At 41.7% G+C, this 21457-nt stretch overlaps 1 pseudogene; it reads right to left on the reverse strand.

Annotated features, from left to right (window-relative positions):
- Positions 1 to 14015: 14015 nt before the first annotated feature.
- Positions 14016 to 15165, reverse strand: LOC136393260 (small ribosomal subunit protein uS15-like; annotated as a pseudogene).
- Positions 15166 to 21457: the final 6292 nt, after the last annotated feature.

Genomic DNA, 21457 nt, shown 5'->3' on the forward strand with positions numbered 1-21457 from the left:
TAAATTTACATTAATTCAAATTAAAACTTCAGTAGTTCTTCAGTAGTACCAGCCACATTTTAAGTGCTCAGCAGCCACCTGTAGCCAGTGACTATCATGTTGACAGTGAGGGACTAGGCCAGCTTGGACCTTTCTAGTTAAATTCAAGTTAGGGCTCCAGCTAAACTGCACTGCTTGCCTTTTCCATGCATATCTAACTTTTGCTTGAATCTGCCTTTACTGGCATTGTTCATATAGGGTTTATTTATTTGCCTGAAATATCTTTCATTTCCTTTTACTGTATACCCAAATCTATCCAAATGCCTCCTCTAGGAGGTGGTGTTGATGGCCCCTGGCTACAAGTAGTCCTACTCTGCATTTCTGACTTTTGATTTGCAGTTCTCTTATGGTTTCAGCAGTTTCTATTTTGTATTGCAGTATTCCCAATCTGCTCTAGTTTGGCTTCTACTGCTCTAAAATTGTTCCAGAAATTACCAAAAAAATTATTTTTCTAAATTCGAGTCATTTCTATGTCCTTAACTTTTTTGAGGTCTCAGTCCCACTTACCATAGGTCATTACTTTTTTACTTAAAATATTTTATTATGAAGTAATTTACACATATAAACACATATATAAAGCATACACGTTACTTCAATTTTGAAGTACACCATCATTTAAGACCAACATTAATTTTGCAGCACATCCATGTGCCCTTGCCTGATGCTTCTTCCCAATGCCTAGATACCCACTATCCTGAATTGTGTTATAATTCAGTGGTTTTCTACCACTGATGCCAGTCAGTGAAAGAGTTAACAACTCTGATGTGGAGTGTGTTCATCTGAATATCAGTATGCAACATGAGTACTGCTATCTTAACAATATTAAGTGTTGTGATACATGAAAATGAGGTAGCTTTCCATTTATTTAATGAGGCTTGTAATTTCTTTCAACAATGGTAGAGTATAAATTCTGTACTTTTGTTAAATTTATCCCTAGGTGTGGTGTTATTTTCAATGCTATTACAAGTGGAATTTTTATAATTTTTAGCTTGTTCATTACAAGTAAATAAATAGGAAGTAAATAAGTTTTGTATAATGATCTTGAGTTCTCCCTCGTCCATTTGTTCATTGCTTTTAATAGGTAGTGATTTTCATAGAGTGCTCTTTGAGAGGAGGGGAGATAGACTCCCACATGTACCCTGACCGAGATCCACTCAGCAACCCCTGTTTGGGGGTGATGCTCGAATCAACTGAGCTATCCTCAGTGCCTGAGATTGGTGTTCGAACCAGTCAAGCCACTGGCTGCAAGCCACTGGAGGAAGGGGAAGAGAAGCAGGTGGTGGCTTCTCATGTGTGCCTTGCTGGGATCAAACCCAAGGTGCCTGCATACCAGGCTGACGCTCTATCCACTGAACAAACCAGCCTGGGCCATTTCCTGAGTCTTAGAGCTGGAGAAAACTCTAGCCACAATGTTTTGACTTTGTACCCAGTCCTGGAAATCCCTTTAGTTCTTCTAACAGAACATTTTCTAACATTGAAGTAACTGTAGGGCAAGAGCTTTAGTCCATGACAGAAACGTTTATCAGTAGTGAGGAAAATGCCTTTCGCTCTCCGCAGCCCACTGCCAGGCGTTAAGAGAATCTTAGAGCTTTGTGGTCTCTTGGTAGGCGAGTCGGCATATTATTTGCCCGAGTTCACCAGATTCTCAAAAGTTAAGTGTGCACATTTTGATGTCTAGACCTTGTGGCTGCACCTTGATGGGGGGGTGGGGGCTGGCCTTCAATTCAGCGGAGTAGGATATGCCTAATGAACGTCCCAAGGTCTGTGGACACCTTGAATTTGAGCTGTCACATTCATTCCTTGCCCTCTGCTCAGCGTAAATAAATGTTCTCAAGAACCTTTAGGTCCTGGCCGGGTGGCTCGGTGTGTAAAGTGTCATCCTGGCGTGCCAAGGTCTTGGGTCCAATCCCTGATCTGGGCATGAGTGAGAAGCAACCAATGAGCGCACAGCTGAGTGGGACAACGAGTTGATGCTTCTCCCCACCAGCTCCCTTCCTCTCAAACCAACAGAAAAATTAAAAAGAATCTCTCTCTCTCTCTCTCTCTCTCTCTCTCTCTCTCTCTATATATATATATATATATATATATATATATATATATATATATATATGAACTTTTAGCAAACTTTTTTCTTTTTATGATATTATTTGATTTTAGAGATGGTGGAGCCAGATAGCTCAGCTGGTCAGAGCATCACTCAGAAGCACTAGGGTTGCTGGTTGGATCCCTGGTCAGAGCACATACAGGAACAGACCAATGCTCCTGTCCCTTAATATCAATAAATAAAATTTTTTTAAAAATTGAGAGAAAGAGGGGAGGAGCGAGAAGCTTCAACTCGGAGTAGTTTTTCATACATGCCTTGACTGGGTAAACCCAAAATTTCAAGCCACTGACCATAGCACTCCAGGTCCACAGCTTTATCCACTGTGCCACCACAGGTCAGGCCTTTAGCAGACTTTTAATGATGCATGGGTTTCTCCACCCACCTTTTTAAAATTAATTGAATTATTTATTTCATGTCTTCAGTTTTGCTCTCATCAGCTATTCACATCTTCGTGGTTGCCGGCACTTTGCTGGCGCTTTCATTCTCTTTTCATGAGGTCTCAAACCTCCAGGAGTTGTTTGATGGTGGGCAGAGGCTGCAGTGAAGAGAATGCCCAGTGACATCTGCAGTTGCTGAGGACCGCAACCCTCAACCTTTCCTGGCCACTGATGCCAGTACTAGAGGAGCCCCCAAACTTTGATAGCCTCATGGCCTTGGTGACTCCCCAATGCTCCGTGTGGCACGTGACTAAGAAGAGAAAACAAATCATAGCTCAAAGGGTGGAGTGCATCAGTTTGGAGAAAAGTAGAAATGGCCCAAACCCGACGTATTCTTGGGATGTACTGACTGAGGGCTCTGGAAGACCCTTGGCAGACTGGCTTCTGATCACATCGTATTTATTTGTAGGAGGTGGGGAAGCAGGTTAGCTGGCGGTTCATTCTCCCTTTCTCCTTGAAACAGCAGTACAGACCAATTGAGGTGAACATTTATATCTTATTAAGGGGTGATAGTGTGATTTTAGATGCTCTTTTGAAAGAACAAATTAATGTAAATATTTCTACTTACTGTTTAAATGGAAATTTATATAAATGTTTAAAACATAGGGTTGGGGAGGAAGGAAGAATTTTTGTATAATGAAACATGCAAGTACCACACACTGTTTCAGTTTTGCACAAAGTGACTGCAGGAGGATCAGGTGGCAGCCCGGATTGGATAATGCCTTGGTGCACCGAGGTGCCCTCTGAAGGCTGACAAACCTTGGGCCCTGCTGGGGCGGCGAGCACAGCCCCAGCCCCAGCCCAGTGATCATGTGACCACTCATGCCCAGCGCCTTTGGAAGTCCTGAGGTGAAGGCAGTGGTGTGTGTTCTCTGAGTGGGAGCAACACATGAATGGCTAACAGGATGTTAGATAAAGGCTCTAGTTAAGGCGTCCTTTGAGACCAACTTTTTCATGCTGACGACCCTCTAAGAAATAGAGCCACCTGCTTCAGAACATCAGTTTTGCTGGCAGAAGGGTGGTGGCGACCACAGGAGGAGCTCTTACCTGGCTGCAGGAATGTTGACAGTTCTCCATATCCTTCCTTGTCATGGAGCTTTGGAATACCCTGGAAATTCCCTCTATTAAAATCACTGCCCCAGGCCCTGGCCGGTTGGCTCAGCAGTAGAGCATCAGCCTGGCGCGTGGGGGACCCAGGTTCGATTCCCGGCCAGGGCACATAGGAGAAGCGCCCATTTGCTTCTCCACCCCCCCCCTCCTTCCTCTCTGTCTCTCTTCCCCTCCCGCAGCCAAGGCTCCATTGGAGCAAAGATGGCCCGGGCGCTGGGGATGGCTCCTTGGCCTCTGCCCCAGGCGCTAGAGTGGCTCTGGTCGCTGCAGAGCGACGCCCCCTGGTGGGCAGAGCATCGCCCCTGGTGGGCGTGCCGGGTGGATCCCGGTCAGGCGCATGCGGGAGTCTGTCTGACTGTCTCTCCCCTTTCCAGTTTCAGAAAAATACAAAAAAAAAAAAATCACTGCCCCAACTACCCTTCCTCCTCCTCCTGGGAATAAAAATTGACCCTTCCCTGACATCATTGTACTTGGCTTGGAGCCAGCCAGAAGAGTGCCTTGTCCAGGTGCCTCCTGATGGAAGACACTTCCTTTGGGTTAGGAAAGATGAGTCTCACCTGGTACACCGTCTTGGTGAGCCTCAGTATGACAGGCATATCAGCTCTCCTTGAACAACAACAACAAAACACAGTAGAACTCTTGTAAAGCAGGGCCCCACACCTATCGTGGAGTACTAACATTCCCGGAAACCCATTTTTAAAGGATAGTGTGATGAGAAGGTGTAAAAGGAAATTGTATGATATTGTCAGGAAGTCTGGTAGAATCTTGAAAGCTGTAGTTCTGAAGAGCAGTTAGAAGTGAAAGAAAGGACCCTGGCTAGTGGCTCAATGAATAGAGCATCTACCCAGCATGGGGGTGTCTCAGGCCTAATTCCTGGTCAGGGCACACAGAAGTGACCATCTACTTTTCTCTACCTTTCTCCCTCTTCTCTCTCTCTTCCCCCTTCACACACACACACACACACACACACACACACACCCGCAGCCAGTGGCTCAATTGCTTCAACAGTTTGGCTTGGGTTGGTCCCAGCGCATCAGCCTCAGGTGCTAAAAATAACTTGGTACTCTAGCATTGGCTCCCGATGGGGTTGCCAGGTGGATCCTGGTCAGGGTGCATGCGGGAGTCTGCCTCACTATCTCCCCTCCTCTCACCTAAAAATATGAAATAAAATAAAATAAAAAAGAAGTGAAAGAAAGATTATTTCTTGGAAGTACCCTGTGATGGTGTCACAGCGTTAGGGGAAGGCACTAGTTCATAGAATTCTTGGCTCCTAGGCAAACCACCCAAATAACACTAGAGTCTCAGTTACTGTCATCCAAGGCATCGAGCGAGTGTGTGTCCTGGGGATGGTGGGTATCAGAACTGAACACCGAGGCCCTCAGCGTGGGGGCTGGTATCCTCAGCTAGGTGTTCGGGAATATGGGAAGGGCTTCCTATTCCCTACTGGGTTTTCTTGCTTTTTCTCTTTTCTCTCACTTCCAATCTCCAGCACAAGCTGGAAACCAGGAAGAATCAGTTGTAGAACTTGAGAAGAACTTTGGAGTATTTTGGTTCTGGATAAGGTCGCTGCCCTGGGTGCTGGGCAGACCCAGTAGGTGACCTGGTTCAGTGCCTGACAGAATAAAGAACAGTGTTGTTCCATGAGGAGACCGCTGAGCTGGACAGTGGCCCCCCGGAAGGAAACGTAGTTCCATGGGAGCAGCAGCACGCATCAGAAGCCAGACTTGCTCTTCAGTCCTACACTTCGGGACACGGGGTGTAAGATGCTGGCTTGGAACATCACCAACAGAGGCAGCAGTCTCTGAGCCCAGTCACCTGTCCCAAAGGAGGAGCCGGATCTGGTTCAACATAGCACAAACCCTATACATCCAGGGTAAAGTAAAGTATAATCCAGTAAAAATCTCTTTAGGCTGTGTATGTGTCTATGGGGTTTTGTGCCCATGTATACATGTGTGTGTGCAGCTCACTAGCAACAGCCTCACTGCACTTGCTCTTGCAGTGCTCGCTGAGAATTCCCCAGGTTGGCGCCTGAGTGCCTTACTCTCAGCAGTAGAGGCTTGCTCGCTCTGCAGATTTTTTATTTTCTTTTTTGGCCCTAGGGCCTAGGCTGATTAGGACCTTTACAGCTTCATTCTATCACCATTAAATAGTGGCCTTTTCAGGACTTTTCCCCTTACCCTTTAAAAATCGCTGAAGCCACAAAGCACATTTTGGGGAATCATAGAAGGTTGGGGTTTCAGAAAGTCATCTGTGCAGTAGTTCCACTCACCATGGGATTTCTGTTTTACTGACTTGGCTTACCTCTCAAAGCTTCTGGCATTTCTTACTTGAAGTTTTAATTTCAATACTGAAGTTTAAGGAATGTTCAGAACCTTTCCAATCTGAATTCACTAACCAAAGAGCTATGCTCAACTCACTTTTTTTCACCCTTTCTGACCAGGTTTAGAATGAAAGGAAGGGCTAACTCCAAGGGGGAGGCAGTTCCTAATTTATTATTAAAGTTTATAAAAAATAATATGTACTATAATGAACAGACCTCTGTTATGCAAAGGGGTCTGTTAATGGACTTTTATAAATGTTATTGATTTTAGAGAGAGAAATATCAATGTTTGTGTTCACTTATTTATGCATTCATTGGTTGGCTCTTGTATGTGCCCTGACCAGGGATTGAACCCACAACCTTGTTGCATCGAGACAACACTCGAACCAACAGAGCTGCTGGCCAGGGCTGTTAAGGACTATTGATGTCTCGTGTAAAACACCCTGTTAACTAGTCAGCCCACTCTCATCTCCTAGGTGCAAATCCTGAAGCTCAGAGAAGCTACGGCCGCCTCTGCTGGCACTCTAAAAAGAAAACTCAGATTAAGTAGTCTTACATATATTGACTTAAAAGTTTCGGGGATTGTTAACCCTTTTATTTAATTAAAGAATAGGAATCCTAACCCTTCTGTCTTAGGTAAATTTAGTTTTTGCAGGGGAGTTTTCAGTGCTGGGATTGTATGTCCACTCTGTGTTCTCATTTTCAAGTGCAGATAAAACTTCAGTGTTTCCCAGATGTTTTCTGGGGTATATAGAACACTGGATGGCATTCTGCTCTTGAAAAATAAGCTGAGGCCCACAAATAACACACTACGTTTTTTCCCCTAGCCTTTTCCGCAAGCTGTCTGCATGTTCTGTTTCTCAGGTGGCATCTGGATATTGTAAAGGAAATAGATAAGGAGAAGTTTGAATTCTGACGGGAGGATGCCAGGGCTCTAGGTGCCCTAGAGAAGCCTCCAGGCCGTAGGAATAATTACCTTGTTTCTGGAATATTTTGCCTCAGTCATAGAATATCTGTATTTTCCTCCCTCAGGGGGCACTTCCTTGTACCCTAATGTACGCACTTTTTTGGCCTTCAACTAATTGATTGGTAAAACAATGTCAGTCTCGCATTTGGAACTTCTGCTGGTGATGGCATGGAGGGGGCTCAGGGACCCAAGGAAGCAGAGGACCCAGCTGTGTGTCCATGAAAGCCTCTCAAACACCCCACCACCACCACCACCACCATCCCTGCAACTACAATGACCTGGAACCAGAGCTGCAGGTTCAGAGCCCAGCGCTGCCATATGCCAGGGGACATAGGCAAGAAGTCATTTGTTTCCCCACCCTGTTCCCCACCTGTTAAAGTGAGGTTTATAACATCCTTTGCATCCGTCAGCGCAATGCTTTTACAGATCAACATTTCTCAAATTTCCTGTCATGATTGGCTGGCGTTTCTGCCAAACTCTTGCTCTTCCGTTTGTGGTCTGTGACTCCCCTCCTCCCACATTTACTTGTCTCCCTTGCCCTCCGGAACCAGAACTTCACTTAGCATCAAGAAGCAGCTGTAGAAGCACTTTTACCTGAAAGCTCTTCTACTGAAACACACAGTTACTAGGTGGACTTAGGAAACATCTCCCTGTACTGAGGAAGAAGGATCTCACAGCAGCCGTGAGTCCTTTGTCTTCCAAAGGTGTGCAACATTTATAAGAAAAGGGATTTCAGAGTTCTGTACCTCAGATTCTTGTCACTTAAATGACTTTGGTTTGCACTTTTTTTCTCTAGAATCAAGGTGAAAGCTCTTTAGCTTGAGCCAGGCTGCCCCCTGCTGCCCTTCAGTGATTGTGTCAAAAGTGGAAAGAGGAATGATAATTCTGACATCTGAAGGCAAAACTCAAAAGAATATTCTGTTCTCCCATGTGAAGAGAGCAAGCTAGTTTATCGGAAACGGTCTTTTGTTCCACTGGTTTTGAAAGGGGTGTGCAGATCTTACAGTCCACTGCGGGCCACTCAGAAGCATGGGCATTAAGTAACAAAGTGAGGCCAGGATCTGCCAGAGCACTAAGCTTGGTTTTTAAATTACATAGCTAAAACAGTTGATAAATTTGCCTGAAAATGTTCTTTCTGGTTGGGTAGGGGAGATAAGCCTTTCAAAAGACAACTCTGGATTGCCCTGGAGAGAGACTAGCAGTCGGTGGTGAGGTCAGATGCTATTGGAGGCCTGAACATTCAATGGCACAGGAGGGCATGTGGGTAGCCATGGGCTTTGCAGGGAGGGGCAGGAGCAATGGTGAGAAAGTGCTCATGCGGCCATGTCTGTCACAATGAGGTCTTTGTGACATAATGGTGGGAAAGCTCTGAGCCATGATAGCCATCGGGGCTGGAGAAGGGGCTTCCTGCTGCTTCCTGCACTGGGTAGACAACTGTGACCTCTGCCTACTGTTCCTGGCATTTAAACTGTCGTTTCTCCATCCCTCCTCCAAGAAACAAGGTAATAGTTGGGCACATTATTATGAATATCACATTCAAACCTGAAAATACTCTTCCAATAATTTGGAGCCAGTTTTCAACTGTGTGCTTTAGTTTCCTGGCCTATAATATGGGCCTAGGACTAGTAGCTACTTCAGAGGGATGATACATGGGTTGAATAAGTTAACACCTGTTTTTACCTGACACATGTGAACCTTAGCTATTCCTAGCATTATTCTACCACTTAAGCTGGTTGAGTGAGCTTGAGTGGATCCCTTATCTTCTCTGAGGCTCGATTTCTTCAGCTGTAAACAGGCTGTTAATGCCTCACAGGATTGTTGTGAGACTTCAGTGGTAATGGAAGTAACACTGTGTACTGATAATAGACGACATTTTACAAATATAATGAACGTGTTTCATTGAGTTGGCCTACTCTAGAGAGAAGTGGGGACAATTGCTGGTGGGAAACTTGTACTTCAAAGTGTGGAGGGCTGAGAAGGGTGCCCAAGGCCCTTGCCTATGATTATGGGGCTTGGCTAGCTCTCCTCATTGGAGGTTGGTTCCCCAGAATTTCTACACAGTTCTGCTCTACTGTTGCTGCTCTCACCATGTTGCAGTCTCTGAGGAGCCAGGTCTGAGGGAGAGGGAGGAGGAAACCTCAGGGCCTCAAGACCCTGGGGGAAGGGGGTGCATATGTGGAGAGTAAGTCCCCAAATACAGCTCCCTTTCCGGCAGACTCTGCCTGGAAAATTGGAACCTTCCCAAAAGTTCCAACCCCGGGACCAGAGCCAGGTGGTCTCTTCCGTAGATCAGTGGCCAGTAAAAGACCATCACGGGGGCGGGGACCTCATGGTGAGTGTGGAGCTTGCCCTCTGGAGACCGCCCCCCAGCGCTGTGAGGCACTGCTCTTGTCCCTGGGACCTCTGCTCCGCTGCAGCCACTCCTGCTCCTCTGCTGGACACGCATTGTCCTCCCATGTGGCAGCTGAATAGCTCACCCTTTGGCTTTTCCTTAGAGCGGTGTTTCCCAACGTGGGGCCCATGCCCCACAGGGGGGCAATTCGATAGTTAAGGGGGGCAATTTGAAAATGGACTCGACACGACTTGAACTCTTTCACCACGGGCCATTTAAATGCAATGCTAGATATCGGTGCCAAATTTAACAAAAAATGCAATTCTTAAATAATTGCGGTAAATAATTATTAAGTATAATTTCGTTTGACGAGACCAAAATATCAACTGGGTGATTGGCGTCATTAAGTAAACTTCGTCCTGGGTTCACCGCGGAGCGTGCCGTCTGCCACGGGGAACCCCGGAAGTTTTAAAAACTCGCTAAACAACGCAGTTATTCTCACCTAATTGGCCCATCGCAACTTCTGTAGTGTTTCACATCATTCAGTTGGTGTTAATTTGAAATAAGTGTCAGTCAAAACTGTTGTAAAAGCTCGTTGATTTAATAACTTTACATATATATATTGTATAGATATAATTGGTAAGTATTTGATTTTATTTTTATCAATATTAAACTCTTTATTAAGTACTTCTTGCATCGGGGCTAGAAAGCACTAATATTTTATAAATATTATTGGGGCTATAATAGTGCATGCACGACAATTTTAATTTTAGAAGCATAACTTTCCAGAAAATTTTGTCAAGTGGAAAAAATATAGATACCTTTTGATTTGCGGTGGTAGTGTAGTAAATGTGCCATGCCCCACCTTAACCTTTCTAAAATTTTTATGTCCCCCCCTATGTAACATACATTATTTTTAACATTAAAAAATTGATTTGTTCACTTAATAAACATAAATGATAGGTTCTAGGAAGAAATCACTATGAAATTGTTAACAAAACACAGTAAGTAAAATTTCAAAACATATAATGAAAAACAGAAATTTAAATTCCAAATAATTTTAATACAGATTTTTCTATATTAATTTATTATTTTAATTTAGTGTGATCCTTGCGCTTGATGCTTGCTGCACAGAGATTTTATATTAGGTTCCAATTTGGTTAGCTTTAGTTTCAAGTCTCCACGTTGTGTTATATCCAGCCGATTTCTTTTTTTTACCAGTAAATCATTTACAGCACTAAATCCACATTCAGCTAAAAATGAAGATGGAAACGGTAGCAATAGTTGGTTGAATTTGGGTATTTGATTTCTGTTTCCTCACAAAGCCATGCCATCGCTCCTTTGATATTAAATAAAGCTTTAACTGACTCATCATTTTGCAATTCTGCGAGTTCTTCTTGATACTGCATATTTGATATATCAGACAAATCCACTAACATTGGCTGCATCATCCATGTTGGGAAATCAATTTGTTTTAAATCAGAAAAATCTTTCTTTTAAATCAGCTGATAGAATATTCAAATGATTGACAATAACAAGTAAAGCGGTATCAGTTACTTCACATTTTTGGAGCCAATGAAACTGTTTAAAGTTTTTGTTGTTAATATGTTTCTGACATAACTCAATATTGGTAATGAAACCAAATATCTTTGCTTTTGCATCGACAAGAGTTTTATTTGTTCCTTGAAGTTGCTTATTTAATATATTTAGTTTTTCAAAGATGTCGGCTAAATAACTCAGAAATGCTTTACCATCTATTGTTAACAGATACTTCATTTCAGGTTTGTCGCTTAAAAAATCACTAAGAGTATCAAACACTTCCATAAATCTTTTCAAACAGTTTCCTTTAGATAGCCATCTTACTTCAGTATGAAGTAAAAGTCTCACATGGTCTTCATTTTGTTCTTCACAAAATAGCTTGAAAAGACGCTCACATTTAGCACTAGCTTTAATAGCATTAACACACTTTATTACTGTATGTAATACTTCATTCAGAACAGGTGAGATGTTTTTAGCTACCAAGTTTTCCCTATGAATAACACAATGCACAAGAATTATTTCTGGATTCGCATCTTTCATCAATTTTAAGCAGCCATTTTTCTTGCCCATCATATTGGGAGCACCATCTGCAGCACAAGATGTTATATTTTTCATTGGTATATCATTGACATCTAAGTAGTTTTTTAGCTTATTATATATATCTTTGGAGGTAGTGGTGCTTTCTAATCTTTTACAGAACAACATTTCTTCAGCAAAATGTCCTTTATCAATATATCTTACGTAAGCTATCAATACTGCCTCACTGTCTCTCAAAGCTGATTCATCCATTTGCAAGGAGAATTTTCTTGTTTTCAGCTTTTCAATAAGTTGTTTTTCAATAGCCTCACTCATTTCGTCTATTCTTCTGCTAACAGAATTGTTACTGAGTGGCATAGCTTTTACATCTTTGTCATCTTTTTCAAGAACCCTTTTAAGAAATGCTGATATTGACGGTTTTATTAAATTCTCTCCTATAGTGTGATTTTCTCCAGTTTTAGCGATGAATAAAGAAATTTGATAACTAGCCTCAAGAACACGATTATTAGTTGAAGTATGAGCAGTAAATAGAGACTTTAATGTTCTTTTCTCAAAATTTTTCTTTAAAGTTTTAAAGTAACTCAAATCTGAATTAATATGAGCACTATGTTTCGCCTTCAAATGTGCCTCAAGACGACCTCGTTTCATTGATTCGTTGGTCAAGCATTGCTGGCATAAAAGACAAAAAGGAATCCGCTCATCGTGAACAGCGGGTATGAACCCAAATTTTATTTTTTATTTTATTATTATTATTATTATTATTGGTATTTTTCTGAAGCTGGAAACGGGGAGAGACAGTCAGACAGACTCCCGCATGCGCCTGACCGGGATCCACCTGGCACGCCCACCAGGGGGCGATGCTCTGCCCCTCCGGGGCGTTGCTCTGCCGCAACCAGAGCCACTCTAGCGCCTGGGGCAGAGGCCAAGGAGCCATCCCCTGAGCCCGGGCCATCTTTGCTCCAATGGAGACTTGGCTGCGGGAGGGGAAGAGAGAGACAGAGAGGAAGGAGGGGGGGGTGGAGAAGCAAATAGGCACTTCTCCTATGTGCCCTGGCTGGGAATCGAACCCGGGTCCCCCACATGCCAGGCCGACACTCTACCGCTGAGCCAACCAGCCAGGTCCTATGAACCCAAATTTTAAATATTCCTCCGAATATTGACGAGTTTTTTTCTTGCTTGCACCACTCATTTTACTATGGGCTATAATAAAAATAAGATCAATTAAAAACTAATATTAAAATATGTGTTAAAATATATTCAATGTGACATAGAGTAAACATATACAAAAAATTCATATTTATTTAAATGTATATAACACATTTACTACACTACCACCGCAAATCAAAAGGTATCTATATTTTTTCCACTTGACAAAATTTTCTGGAAAGTTATGCTTCTAAATTTAAAATTGTCGTGCATGCACTATTATAGCCCCAATAATATTTATAAAATATTAGTGCTTTCTAGCCCCGATGCAAGAAGTACTTAATAAAGAGTTTAATATTGATAAAAATAAAATCAAATACTTACCAATTATATCTATACAATATATATATGTAAAGTTATTAAATCAACGAGCTTTTACAACAGTTTTGACTGACACTTATTTCAAATTAACACCAACTGAATGATGTGAAACACTACAGAAGTTGCGATGGGCCAATTAGGTGAGAATAACTGCGTTGTTTAGCGAGTTTTTAAAACTTCCGGGGTTCCCCGTGGCAGACGGCACGCTCCGCGGTGAACCCAGGACGAAGTTTACTTGATGACGCCAATCACCCAGTTGATATTTTGGTCTCGTCAAACGAAATTATACTTAATAATTATTTACCACAATTATTTAAGAATTGCATTTTTTGTTAAATTTGGCACCGATATCTAGCATTGCATTATTAAATGGCCTGGGGCGAAAGAGTTCAAGTCGTGTCGAGTCCATTTTCAAATTGCCCCCCTTAACTATCGAATTGCCCCCCTGTGGGGCGTGGGCCCCATGTTGGGAAACACCGTGATAGAGGCATGATGTGCAGGATGCACCGTTAAGGCAAACACTTCATGACAGGTGCTGATTCCAGAGGCTAAGTTCTGGGAGAGCCCCACCCAGGTAGGACCAGCTGTCTTGCAAGTGGCTCCCAGGATCAGGAGGCAGCCCCCAGAGGCCTGGGGAAGGGCTGGGAACAAACAAGGGTGCTCTGTGGGAGAGGCTGGGATGTTGGTGGTGAGCGAGGTTGTGTGATACCTCCAACCCTGTTTTTCTGTCAGGATTGCTTTGGCTCTTCAGAGTTTGTGGTTCCATTTAAATTTTAATATTTATTCTAGTTCTGTGAAAAATTCTGTTGGTGTTTTGATAGGGATAGCATTCAATCTGTAAATTGTTTTGGGTAATATGGACATTTTAACAATGTTAATTCTTCATATTCGTGAGTGTGCTATATCCTTTCGTTTATTTGTATCTTTAATATATTTCTTCAATGTCTTTTTTTTTCAGTACAGATTTTTACCTCCTTGGTTAAATTTTTTCCTTGGTATTTTTTTTGATGCATTTGTAAATGGGATTGTTTTCTTAAGTCCTATTTCTTTTCTAAATGTTTTCTAGTTAAATAATAATTATATTGCTTGAGTCCACAGACATTTTATGCAACCAGGTTAGAGGCTGTGGATGACTTGTATTTTTAATTGCTGAGGAGGACTCATTTAGTGTTATAATATCAAATTAACCAGTGACTATGGCTCTTAATCAGAACCAGACAGAATTTAGTATCCTTACCCTTTCTGTTTTTCTCAAGATACTCTCTCTCTCTTTTTTAAAAAATTGTACTTAGAAAATTAAATTTAACAGAGTGACATTGATCAATAAGAGTACATAGGTTTCAGGTAAATATTTCTATAACATTTGATCTCTTATGTTGTATACCCACCATATATTTGTCCCTCTTTACTCCCTTCCTCCTCTCAGCTCCCCCAAAACCTCCTCCCCCTGGTAACCACTTCACTTTTATCTGTGTCCATGAGTCTCAGTTTTATATCCCACCTATGTGTAAAATCATAGCTCTTAGCTTTTTCTGCTTTACTTACGTATTTCACTTAGTATAACATTTTCAAGATCAATCCATGTTGTAAATGGCAATGTGTCATTCAAGATGCTTTAAACAGCAACAGCTTTCTTAATTAAATGGTAGAGAGTTCAGGAAGATCAGGAGCCAAGTGCTTTGCTTTTAAGAAATCTTAAGATTTGCCTGACCAGGCAGTGGCGCAGTGGATAGAGCAGTGGACTGGGATGCCAAGGTTTGAAACCCCAAGGTCACTGGCTTGAGCGTGGGATCATAGATATGACCCCATCATCATTGGTTTGAGCCCAAAGGTCACTAGCTTGAAGTCCAAGGTCGCTGGCTTGAGCAAGAGGTCACTTGCTCTGCTGTGGCCCCGGGTCAAGGCACATATGAAAAAACAGTCAATGAACAACTTAGGTGCCACCACAAAGAATTACTGCTTCTCATCTCTCTCCCTTCCTGTCTGTCCCTATCCGTCCCTCTGTTTCTGTCTCTGTCACACACACACAAAAAAAATTCTCAATATTTTATTGCCTGTCACAAAGCTTATTTGTGCGATGCCATGTGAGTCTCTCAGAATCACACCAATCTGTGAGGGAGTTAGGCCCTTCGTGGCCAGTTCGTAGATCTGCTCTTTCATGGCATCAGATGTCATCTTCAGCCAGGTGTGGACACTGCTGCAGGGCAGAACTGACTGGGACAGACCCTTCCTGGGAACATGCAGGCAACCCATAATGGCGACAGGTTGCAAAAAAGATTAATTCCACTTTCTGATAGTTTGTTATTGGTGTATAAAAATACAACAGATTTCTGAATATTTATTTTGTATCTTGCAACTTAATTGAATTCATTTGTTAGTTCTAACAGTTTTTGGTGTCTTCTTTAATATTCTCTCTACATAGTGTAAATAATGTAAATAGTGACAGTTTTCCTTCTTCATTTTCAATTTGGATGCCTCTTATTTCATTTTCTTGTGTGATTGCTACGGTACTGTGTTGAATAAAAGTGGTGAAAGTGGACATCCTTGTCTTGTTCCTGATTGTAAAGAAAAAGCTTTTAGCTTTTCACCATTGAGGATGACATTAGCTGTGGGTTTGTCATATATGGCTTTTATTGTGTATATAGAGGTATGTTTCCTCTATCCCCCCTTTGCTGAGAGTTTTATTATAAATTAGATGTTTGATTTTGTCAAAATATTGTTTTGCATCTACTGATATAATCATATGAATTTTGTATTCATTTTGCTTATATGGTATATTATGTTAATTGATTGGAAGATATTGAATCAGTCTGACATCTGGAAATAAATCCCACTTCATCATATTGCATGATCTTTTTAATATGTTGCTGAATTCAATTTGCTAATATTTTATTGAGAATTTTTGTGTTGATATTCATCAGGGATATTGGCCCATAATTTTCTTTTTTTGGAGTGTCTGTGTCTGGTTTTAGTACTAGGGTAATGCTGTCTTCATAAAATGAGTTTGGGAGCCATCCCTACTCTTCAAGTTTTTGGCATAGTTTGCAAAGGATAGGTATTAATTCTTCTTTGAATGTTTGATAAGATTCACCTGTGTGCCCCTGGCCGGTTGGCTCAGTGGTAGACCGTCGGCCTGGTGTGCAGAAGTTCCAGGTTCGATTCCCGGCCAGGGCACACAGGAGAAGCGCCCACCTGCTTCTCCGCCCCTACCCCTCTCCTTCCTCTCTGTCTCTCTCTTCCCCTCCCACAACCAAGGCTCCAATGGAGCAAAGTTGGCCCGGGTGCTGAGGATGGCTCTATGGCCTCTGCCTCAGGCGCTAGAGTGGCTCTGGTTGCAACAGAGCAATGCCCCAGATGGGCAGAGCATCGCCCCCTGGTGGGCGTGCCCGGTGGATCCCGGTCAGGCGCATGCAGGAGTCTGACTGCCTCCTCGTTTCCAACTTCAGAAAAATACAAAAAAAAAAAAAAAAAAGATTCACCTGTCAAGCCATCTGGTCCAGGGCTTTTATTTGCTGAGATTTTTTTATTATTACTGATTTGAATTCATTAGTAGTTATCAGTCTGTTAAGATTCCCTGTTTCTTCCTGACTCAGCCTCAGCAAATTGTATATGTCTAGGAATTCATCCATTTCTTTCAGGCTGACCCACTTGTTGGTACATAAGTGTTCCCAATATTTCCTCATAGTCTTTGCATTTCTGTGGTGTTGGTTGTTACTTCTCTTTGCTTTTTAATTTCATTTATTTAGGCGCTATTCTTTTCTTGGTAAGTGGCTAAAGATTAATCAATTTTGTTTATCTTTTCAAAGAACCTGCTCTTGTTTTCATTGATCTTTTCTAGTTGTTTCTTTTAGATATTATTTTATGATATTTATTTCCACTCTGATCTTTACATTATCCTTCTACTCACTTTGGGCTTTGTTTGTTCTTCTTTTTCTAGTCCCTTTAGGTGTAAGGCTAGATTGTTTATTTGAGGTTTTTCTTGTTATTTGAGATAGGTCTATATTGCTGTAAATTTTCCTCTTAGAATTGCTTTTGCTGTGTCCCATAGATTTTGGGTCATTTTGTTTTCATTTTCACTTGTGTCAGGTCTCTTTTGATTTCTTTCTTGATCTCATTGTTAACCCATTTACTGTTTAGTGCCCTATTATTTAGCCCCCACTTGTTTGTGTTTTTCAGTTTTCTTCTTGTAATTGATTTCTAATTTTATACCATTGTGGCTAGAGAAGATGGTTGATATGATTTCCATCTGTTCAAATTTATTAAGACTTTTTTGTTATCTAGCATGTGGTTCATTCTCAAAAATGTTTCATGTGCATTTGAAAAGAATGTGTATTCTGCTGCTTTGGGTGATATGTCCCAAAAATATCAGTTAAGTCCATCTGGTCTAATGTGTCATTTAAAACCACTGTTTTCTCTTTGATTTTCTGACTGGATGCTCTATTCATTGATATTAATGGGATATTAAAGTCCTCTACTCTTCCTACATTACTGTCGCTATCTTCCTTTATGTCTGTCACTATTTACTTTATATATTCAGGGGCTCCTACATTGTGCACATAGGTATTTATGGGAGTTACATCTTCTTGTTGGATTGATCACTTTATCATTGTGAAATGCCTTACTTTGTCATCTGTTATAGCCCTTGTTTTAAACTTTACTATGTCTATCTCTTTTTTAATTTAAATTTTTATGAAATATATTCCTTCCATTCCTTTATCTTCCATCTGTGTGTATCATTCAATCTGATGTGGGTCTCTTGTAGGCACCATAGGTATAAGCCTCTATTTTTTTTTATCTGTACAACCATCTTACCTTTTTTAATTGGAGCACTTTGTCCATTTACATTTAGAGCACACATTGATAGATAGGGAGTTACTGTCACTTTATTGTTTTCTGATTGTTTTTGTTCTTTTCTTCTGTTTCTTTTCATTCTCTTGCTCTCTTCTCTTGCATGTAGATGACTTTCTATAGTGTCCTACTTATATTTCTTTCTGTTTATTTCTTGTATATCTCTGGCCAATTTTTGGTTTGTGGTTACTATGGGCTATACCAAGCTGTTGATAACCGTCTGTTTTAAGTTGATGGTCACTTATACTGGAATACATTCTAAAATCACAACCATTTTTACTCACCCCCTCTACATGTATGTTCCTGTAATATATTTAGTTCTTGTGTGTGTCCCATAATTTCTATTGTATTTACACATGATGTTACTATGTTTGCCTTTTAACCTTTGTACTAGCTTTATGGTTGGTTAATTTACTGCTTTTACTCTTGCCTTTGTTGGTGAGAATTTTTTCTTTTCTATATTTTCTTACTGATATGTTTTAGAGAAAGAGGAGAGAGAGAGAGAAAGGGGGGCAGAGTGGGAAGCATCACTCATAGTAGTTGCTTCTCGTATATGCCTTGACCAGGCAAATCCAGGGTTTTGAACTGGCAACCTTAGCATTCCAGTCAACGCTTTTTCCACTGTGCCACCACAGTTCAGGCACTCATATTTTTTGTTTCTTTTCTCCTCAAAGAAATTCCTTTAACATTTCATGTAATACTGGTTTATAGCTGATGAACTAACTTCTTGAGCTTTTTCTTGTCTGAAAAGCTCTTGATCTCTCCTTCAATTCAAATGATACAGTTACTGGATAGAGTACTCTTGGTTGGAGGTGTTCACTTTTCTTTACTTTGAGTATTTTGTGCCACTCCCTTTAGGCCTGCAAAGTTTCTGCTGAGAAGTGAGTGAACTGATGGTCTTATGAGAGCTCCTTTGTATATTAGCAACTGCTTTTCTCTCAATACACTTAAGTTTCTCTTTGTCTTTACCCTTTAGCATTTTAATTATCATGTGTTCTGATGTGGGCTTTTTTGGGTTCATCTTGTTGAAGTTCTCTACACTTTGTGTACTTGTATATCTGTTTTATTTTTATTTTTGCCATAATTAGAAAGTTTTAAGTCATTATTTCTTCAAATAGGTTCTCAATCCCTTGTTCTCTCTCTCCTCCTTCTGGTACTCCTATGATGTGAATGTTGGTACACTGAATATTGACGCAGAGGTCCCTTAAACCAATGTTTTTCTTTTCTCTCCCTTCCTTCCTTCCTTCCTTCCTTCCTTCCTTCCTTCCTTCCTTCCTTCCTTCCTTCCTTCCTTCCTTCCTTCCTTCCTTCCTTCCTTTGTGAGAAAGAGAGAGACAGACAAGAAGGGAGAGATGAGAAGCATCAACTCATAGTTGCACCCCCTTAGTTGTTCATTGATTGCTTTCTCATATGTGTCTTGACCAAGGTGGGGGGAACAGAGGGAGCTCTAGCTGAGCCAGTGAGCCCTTGCTCAAGCCAGTGACATTGGGCTTCAAGCCAGTCACTTTTGGGCTCAAGCCAGTGACCATGGGGTCATGTTCATGATTCCACACTCAAGCTGATGACCCCACACTTAAGCTAGTGATCCCACACTCAAGCCATATGAACCAACGCTCCAGCCAGTGACCTCAGGGTTTCAAACCTGGGTTCTCAGCATACCAGGTTGATGCTCTATCCACTGTGCCACCCCCTGGTCAGGCTAAACCAGGGTTTCTTAACTACCAGTCTGCATGCTGGTCTCCCAGATTTTGTGTCAGTTTGTTAAATAGTTAACCACCTTGATGTGGTATGAAGATTATAGGCCAAATGATGTTAGTTGAGTTTACTTATGCTCAAGGTGATCTCTGCCTTCACAGTCCCTGAAATAATTCTCCTATTCTCACTGGTCCTCAAGTATGAAAAGGTTGAAAATGATTGCCTTAAACTATCCTGTTATTTAAAATTCTTTTTTTCCTTTTTTTCTGTTCTAGTTAGGTGTATTCTACTACCTTGTCTTCCAGATCACTGATTTGATCTTCTGGTTCATCTACTCATCTGTTGATTTCTTCTTAACTATACTTCTTTTTAGTTTATTGTAGTCTTCATTTCTGACTATATTTTTATTTTTTTGGTTTCTGTTTGTAGTTGTTCTTGCTGAGTTTACCTGTTTTCTCCCTAAATTCTTTGAGCATCCTAATAACCAGTGTTTTGAACTTCATATCTGGTAGATTGCTTGTCTCCATTTTATTTAGTTCTTTTTCTGGAGTTTTGTTCTGTTCTTTCATTTCAAACATGTTTGTCTTCTCATTTTTGCTGCCTCCCTGTATTATTTTCTATGTTTCCCAGCCTTGGCAAGGTGGCCTTATGTAGTTGGTGTGCTTTGGGGCCCAATGGTAAAGTTTTCTTGTTCACCTGAGCTGAGTGCTCCAGGAAAGTCCTTGTGTGGGTTCTGTGTGCCCTCCTGTTATAGCTGAGCCTTGATAGTTATTGTCACTGGGTGGGATTGAACCTCAGGCTGCTTGGCCATGACAGCTGTCCATGACTACAGCAGATAAGTTGTTGTGCTGGGGGCTGACCTCACAGTGTTGGAGTCACTTTAGTAGGGCTCTGGTGTTAGCCAAGTTTACCCTTAGGGTATGTCGTGTGTGGAGCTGGTTGGATGGTACTCTGGTTTGGTCCAAATCTGGCCACTGGATGCCTTGGTTCTGAAACTTCTTGGGAGGGTTCTCGTACAGACCAAGTTCAGCTGCCATTTGTGCCCAATATGTCACCTGGTGGGAGCTACAGTGATTAGTAGTTGGTTGCCACTTATGCTGGACATGGAGACTCTTGGGAGAGGGCATGATGTTAATCAAGGCTGGCAGCTACTTATACCAATTTTGTGGTTGCTTATTTGAACTTATTTCTGAAGCCAACACTGGATGCAGCTTATGCTATATTTGAGTCCACCTGATGGAAGACGAAGGTAACTGGTGAGAATAGTCATCAGTTGTGCCAGGTTCAGAGCCACTTAGCAAGAGGTACATCAGACAATGACCTTGGACCTTGGGCAGCAACAGGAATGGAAAGAATGGAGAGAGTTATCTAAGCTGTAAACTCAAATTATGGTCCCCTATCTTTCCCTCATCCTTACCCCAGGCTTATATTTAAAAAGTGACACTCCTAAAAAAAAAAAGTGACACTCCTACCATAACAGCCTGGGTTTTGTCCCAAGGTAATATTAGAAGTAAGGCCTATGTGGGCCCTGACCAGTTGGCTCAGTGGTAGAGCATTGGCCTGGCGTGTAGATGTCCTGGGTTCAATTCCCAGTCAGAACACACAGGAGAATTGATCATCTGCTTCTTTACCCCTCCTTCCCCTTTGCGCGCGCTCTCTCTCTCTCTCTCTCTTTCTTCACCTCCTACAGTCATGGCTTGATTGGTTCAAGTGCATTCGCCCTGGGCACTGGGGATGGCTCCATGGAACCTCTGCCTCAGGTGCTAAAAATAGCTTGCTTGAGAGGATGGCCCAGATGAGCAGAGCGTCAGCTCCAGATTGGGTTGTTGGGTGGATCCCGGTCCAGGCATGTGTGAGAGTCTGTCTTTCTATCTCCCCTCCTCTCACTTGGAAAAGAAGGGGAAAAAAGAAGAAGTAAGGCCTATGCAGACCACCCTGCATTTCTTATTAAAAGCATTATATGAGCCATTCATTGAATTAACTCAAAGTTTTTCTTAACAAA

Source organism: Saccopteryx leptura, chromosome 2 (genome assembly GCF_036850995.1).
Source record: "Saccopteryx leptura isolate mSacLep1 chromosome 2, mSacLep1_pri_phased_curated, whole genome shotgun sequence".
NCBI lineage: Eukaryota > Metazoa > Chordata > Mammalia > Chiroptera > Emballonuridae > Saccopteryx > Saccopteryx leptura.